Raw genomic sequence first — 7,500 nt, 5'->3', positions numbered from 1 at the left:
AGTAGTAGTAGTAGTAGTAGCTGGAAAGAAATAAAAGTTCATGGTTACATGTAGTTTTGTCTGTTGGTCAGTTATACTTCCGGATGACAATGTTGTGAGTTTCTAATCAAAGCGCATACTATCAATATACTGTTTGGGACCATTGTCCATGTTATGCTCTGTTGTCCATTGGATTGAAGTCAGGACTCATTGAAACATTGTTTGAGGATAAAATAAACTGTATGAACCAGACTATAAACGTTCATGGATACACATAGTTTTGTGAGTTGGTCTGTTATACTTCCGGATGGCAATGTTGTGAGCTTCTTAGTCAATCGCATACCATCTACAAAAGTTCAAGCTTACTCATTCATAGTTCTATGTGTTGGTACAATTTATCCGGCGCGGAATTTGTGAGTATTTTACTTGTACCCAAACGCATAGAATCGTTTGCAGGGCGAGCTAAAAAATTAAGTGTGGTAGAATATCATGAGGACTGTACCCTTAATTAGAAATAAAATGAGATTTTATATAGCGCAATATCCATTGAATGTGCTCAAAGCGCTTTACAAGGGATCCCTAGCCAACAGCAACCTGTATGACATGACATGACGTCTGTTAGGCGATATTAGATACTTTTTTCGGACAGAGATCACGCCGATAACGGCCAGATACTCAATTTACACCTGAGTACGGTGAGATAATGTGAATAAACAACCTTTTTCCAAGGACTCAACTATGCGCCGAGCGAGCGAGGCTCGAACCCAGAACCTTCCGATCCGAAAGCGAGTGTCATGCGACAAGACCACATAGCCGCACAGTCTAGTTAATACAGTTTAGTAAGAATTACTCATAAACGTGGATGGCAAAAAAAAAAATGATAACAAAGACGAGAGTGACGCCATCTTCATTTTATCTATATAATCCGGAGAGTAGAGTACTCTTTCGGACGGAGGGTTACATATTATTACAACATCTCTGTTCTAGATTAAACTGTATGAACGCCTGTGATGTGGAGAACGTGCTTTGGGAGGGTTAGCGATCAAGTGAAATCCAATATTGGATTTTTTTTAAATGAGCTTTTATATAGCGCAGTATCGACTAAATGTGCTCAAAGCGCTTTACAAAGGGTCCCTGGCCAACAGCAATATTTTACATGTAGGACGGGACATGACGCCTGTTAGGCGATATTACATATTGTTTTTTCGGGCAGACACAACGCCGATAACGGCCAGGTACTCATTTTGCACCTGGGAGAATGTGAGTCAACAGCAAATTTCCAAGGGCTCAACTATGCGCCGAGCGAGCGAGGCTCGAACCCAGGACCTTCCAAGTTCGAAAGCTAGTATCATACCACTAGACCACATAGCCTCACGGTGAATTGCATAGCACGATATAATCTCTGTTCTAGATTAACTCACTCAATCCTAGAGATTTTTGCTACATTTCAAAATTGGAAGAAATGTATTAAAAATGAGCGTGTGCATAGATTTTATTCAACTATCATTAACAAGCAAAAACTAAAAACATTAGCTTTGATAGTGATAGTGCTCTTATATATTCATATGTATATCTATTATGACACTTATATTTATGAGATATATTATTTTATAATTATACTATTATATATGTATCCATTAATATTAATCATTCTATAATATTGGTTAAAGTAACCGAAGGTTATAAAGCTGTAAAATTAAAGTCCGAGTTCTAGTATAGGGTTGAGGTTAGATTAAACTGTATGAACGCCTATGTTGTGGAGAACGTGCCTTAGGAGGGCCAGCGATCAAGTAAATCCAAGTGAAATCGGACAGAGACAACGCCAATAAGGGCTAGGTACTCATTTTACACCTGAGTACGATGAGATAATGTGAGTAAACAGCCTTTTTCCAATGACTCAAATATGCGCCAAACGAGGCTCGAACCCAGGACCACAAGACCACATAGCCTCACGGTGAGTTACATAGCACGATATGAACGCCTGTGATGTGGAGAACGTGCTGTGAGAGGGCCAGCGATCGAGTGAAATCCAATATTGGAATACCAAAGTGTAAATATGTAAACATCATTAGACCATTCATTATTCAAATTGTTCTCTTACTCAGTGGGAGAATGAAACCAAACTAAAAAACAAAACAAAACAAAACAAGATTTTAAAATGTTGGCCAAATAATTCGTCTGAATTCATGCTGGGCTTATAGATAGTATGCGCTTGGCTAAGAAGCCCAAAACATTGCCATCCGGAAGTATAACGGATCAACCCACAAAACTGTGTGTAACCATGAACTTTTATAGTCTGGTTGATACAAGTTAGTGAGAATCACTCACAAAAGCGGATGGCAAAATACAATAACAAAGGCTTGAGTGACGTCATCTTCGTTCTATCTATAGATAGTGTGCGCTTGGCTAAGAAGCTCACAACATTGCCATCCGGAAGTACAACGGATCAACATACAAAATTGTGTGTAACCTTATGTTTATACTCTGGTTAATGAAATTTATTGAAAACTACTCATCAACGCGGATGGCAAAAAACAACAACAAAGGTCTGAGTGACGTCAACTTCGTTGTATTTATTCTAAGTGTTCCGTTACTCAGTTGGAGAATGAAAAAACATATGTATAAAACAAAACAAAACAAAACAAGATTTAAAATTTTAGTCAGGCTATTATTATTATTATTATTATTATTATTATTATTATTATTATTATTATTATTATTATTATTATTATTATTATTATTATTATTATTATTATTATTATTATATTATTATTTATTATATTATTATTATTATTATTCATTATTATTATATTATTATTATTATTATTATTATTATTATTATTATTATTATTATTATTATAGAACTTGGACCATAATATTCATCCTTAACGATAACATAGCAGGCAAAATATTATTTCTCGCATCCTAAATTACTTGATTATGCGACCTGAGGGTGTAATCAATTACAGCTCAGGGCAATAAATAAAATTGATAAATGCCCATTACAAAAAAATATCAATATTTATCGATGTGTTTTAACTCTCTCCTTACCAGCTATTTTAAAAATTTCCCCGGAAAATTCACACACACCCAGCACAAACATAGGCTTTTTTTACTCAAACAAAAAGTAACAAATGAGCTCTACAACCCAGTGTTTAGTATTTATAGCTGTAATCAAAGCAATTCTTTAAATTGTGTGGTGTACAAAAGAAATCAGAATGAGAAAATGTTCGGTTGCATCGTAACGAATGTGACGAATGTGAGTGGTAAGGAGAGGGTTAAGCGACGTGTACATATATGCAGGTCTGACATCCGAACCAACCTATGAGCCTAGTTTAACATTGTTGTAATGGACAATATTTGCCGTCATTGTTTGTTTGTTTTTGAGATTTCCGTTACGACAATGAGCCCAGAAAGATTTGGGTTGTCAGACCTGCAAATAAGGGCACGTCGATTTTCAGATTGTGTTGTTCTTTTTTTTTGTTTTGTTTTGTTTTGTTTTTTGTTTTTTTGGTTAGTTGATGATGCAATGGATTCATGGATTTGGGAATAAATATGATATAAATATGGAATGTTTATGTTGATACGTTTTCTATAGAAACAGATTGCAGTTCCTTTGTCTTTATTGCAGAAAAAGACATCTTCAATTCATTTTCATATCGTTGTTGTTGTTTTTGTTGGGGTTTTTTGTTGTTGTTGTTGGTGGTGGTGTGAACCATAGTTACATACCTTACTTACCGGAGTTCCGTCTCCCTACAGAGGTTGGATGTCATGGAACGCCATTCTTCCCACCCAAGGGCCATTACCTTACCTACTGGAGTTCCGTCTCCCTACAGAGGTTGGATGTCATGGAACACCATTCTTCACACTCAAGGGCCATTACCCTACCTTACCCGAGTTCCATCTCCCTACAGAGGTTGAATGTCATGGAACACCATTCTTCCCACTCAAGGGCCATTACCTTACTTAACGGAGTTCCGTCTCTCTACAGAGGTTGGATGTCATGGAACGCCATTCTTCCCACTCAAGGGCCATTACCTTACTTTCCGGAGTTCCGTCTCCCTACAGAGGTAGCCAAGCGCATACTATCTATAGCCTGACACTGACCAAAACATGACGTCAAAATGCCAGTGTTTGGCCCCAAAAGAAAAGAAATCGTGAGTTGTATTCAATAGTTTAACCAATGGGACCACTTGTTTCCATGAGCTCTACTAACGACAACCCACTAGGCGGTGCAAAAACGAAATATCGATACGTCAAAATGCCAGTCTTTTTGGATTTCAGTGTCAGGCTATAGATAGTATGCGCTTGGCTAAGAAGCTCATAACATTGCCATCCGGAAGTATAACGGACCAACCCACAAAACTGTGTGTGTCCATGAACGTTTATAGTCGGGTTAATACAGTTTAGTGAGCATTACTCATAAACTCGGATGGCAAAAAACAATAACAAAGACTTGAGTGACGTCATCTTCGAACTATCTATAACATAATGATGGCTACGATCTGACTCGCTCATCTCATCTTCCCCCTTTTATGTTTAAATAATAAGCCCTCCGTGTCACCGTAACTTCTTTAGTTCAAAGGTCAAAGTTCATCTGAGAGATTTTTATAGAGGAGGGGGAGGAGGTGGGGGGGGGGGTGTCGGATGAAGGGGATGTCCCCGTTTCTCGCCGTGTCCCGTTACATGACAATCTCACGGGATTTGTGGGATTACAGTTTTTATTGTAAACCTAATAAAAGCGCAATTATTGTGACCGACGTCAACATATTTTGCAGGTCTGATCACCTGGAGGCAATACGCTTCAACAGTCGTGACGTTACTTCCCTCGTAATGTCGCATGTTAACTTAGTAACTGGCTCTGACTATCGGAACAATGGCGGACGATCTTATGAAATATTTCTCAGATGAGCATAAAAAGCGTATCCAGAGGGGAAAAAACCCAAAATCTGATCATGTTTTGACTTTTACACATTCTGGTCTCAAGACATATGAAAATTTCTAGCCAGCATGAAGAATAAAAATACCGATTTTCTTTGTTTAGAACCACGATGGCCGCCGTTGCTGGGCGACGTGACATCAGACTATTGTATCCAATTGCCAGCAGAGAAGGAAGTCCCAACCTGGTCGCTCGGTGCTGGGTCGCCCCATGAATGTCACCCTTGTAATTAAAGTATCGTTTTACACCGTGGAATGTATCGTCGTCGGCTTGAACCGGACGCTTGAACCCTGCTGAAGTCTGAGGGTGAGAAGTGCAGATGAGATGTGGAATGGTGTTTGAACTCTGTTCATAGAGATATCATGTGACCCAACGGCATGGAAACGGTGTTATACGATGTTGATTCAACTTATGAAATTCAATGTGAATGTATTGACGCTATGCGTTTAGGTTAAATGCTCACAAAATGCGCATGCTGAATATGACGTACCAACACACAATACCTCGTGTAACCTTGAATGAATGAATGAATTTATATAGCGCCTAGATCCACAATGTGCTCAGAGGCGCTTTAAAATGCAAATAAAACACAACAATAAATTGATAATTTAAGCATAAAATCTATCATATTAGAATAGCATTAATCAATTTGTAATTTAATTACCACGCACTGTGCTACAAGATGAAAATTTAGGATATCTATAACATGTAGGCCTAATAGAAATGTTAAACATCAAACGATTTTCTAAAGAGATGTATTTTAAGTTTCTTTTTAAAGTTTTGAATGTTTATAGCCTGATTGATATTGATGCTATGCGTTTCTCCAAAAAGCTCATAATGTCCGCCAGGCGGATATAACGGACCAACACATAAAACGGTGTAAACTTGAACCTTTATTGATGTTGTGCGCTTGGCTAAGAAACTCACAACATTGCCATCCGGAAGTATAATGGAACAACACTCAAAACTATGTGTAACCATGAACGTTTATAGTCGGTTTAATACAGTTTAGTGAGAAGTACTCATAAACGTGGATGGCAAAAACAATAATAAAGACCCGAGTGACGTCAACTTAGTTCTATCTATAAAGTTTGGAGTACAATGCCCCTTCAATGGGAACGATCTATATTACATTTCCATGTGCTCGAGGTCATTGGTCACATTGCAAAATGTGCTCCAAATGTCCTACATAGTGAAAAGTGTTCAGTTTTAGAAATATCCAACTTCACAATTGGTCATTTTGCTCAGCATGGCCCATGGGTATGTTAACAACTTCCATAGACACTGCAGCATGTTTAGATGCATTGAGAAATGTTCATTCGTTGTACAGCAACATATCATGTGATTGGTGGCTAGATTGGACAACAACCTGAATATAGATTGCTCTCATTCAAACCGTTAGCAGGTGGGTCCTGGAAGATGAAGATGGGAGATCTGACACGCAGGATGTGGAACACAATGGGAGACCTCCTGTGGTCATTTGCGGCGATACTGTTGTGGCAACTGAACCGTCCTATCCCACTTGGTCAAACTGTTAACGGAAACTATTACAAATTCGCTTTTTAAATACAAACTGAGACCAACGATACGAAAGAAAAATAAAAGACCCAATTTGATTGAACGAGGCGTTATTCTGCATCATGACAATGAATGCACCTGTTCACAAGTCAAGAGTTCTCAACGAGCTTCTCGAGAGCTACTCGTGAGAATATTTGGAACACACGCACTACCATTGCCCTATTCGCCTGATCTTGATCCATGCGACTTCCATCTCTTCCCCAAGGTGAAAGAAATATGCTGCGAGGTCACCAAATTGAAGACAAGGACCAAATTCAAGAGCCGATGAGAAATGCAGTCATGCGTAGCCATCGTGAATTTATAGATAGTGTGAACTCGGCTAAGAAGCTCACAACATTGCCATCCGGAAATATAACGGCCCAACACATAAAACTCTGTGTAACTATGAATTTTTATAGTCTGGATAATCTTGGCCATCGTAAAGTGATTTCAGTATCAGGCTATAACATAACGATGGCTACGGGATAATGCAGTTTAGTGAGAATTACTCATAAACGTGGATGGCAAAAAATAATACCAAAGACCCGAGTGACGTCATCTTCATTTTATCTATAGTTTGACACTAAAACCGCAGCCATCGTCAACTTATAGCCTGACACAGATTTTTAAAAATCACGTCAAAAGACAAGTCTTTGACCACAAAAGAAAACAAATCGTGAGTTTTATTCAACAGTTCAACCAATGGAATCATTTGTTTCCTTGAACTCTACTAACGATAACTCACTGGACGCTCCAAAACACATAAAAAAATGACGTTAAACTATGTCCTAGTAGGTTCTAGCGTAGCCATCGTAAAGTTATAGCCTGACACTGACCAAAAAATGACGTTAAATTATAAGTCCTAGTAGGTTCTAGCGTAGCCATCGTAAAGTTATAGCCTGACACAGACCAAAAATGACGTCAAACTGCCAGTCCTAGAGAGTTCTTGTGTCAGGCTCTATGTTGACGATGGCTACGGTTCTAGGGAAACATTGTATTTTTTTCAGCCCTTTTATGGATATTGC

This window comes from Berghia stephanieae, chromosome 15 (genome assembly GCF_034508935.2).
Source record: "Berghia stephanieae isolate SIO BIC M18660-M18661 chromosome 15, UCSD_Bste_1.3, whole genome shotgun sequence".
NCBI lineage: Eukaryota > Metazoa > Mollusca > Gastropoda > Nudibranchia > Aeolidiidae > Berghia > Berghia stephanieae.
Note: the sequence above shows the minus strand (reverse complement) of the source record.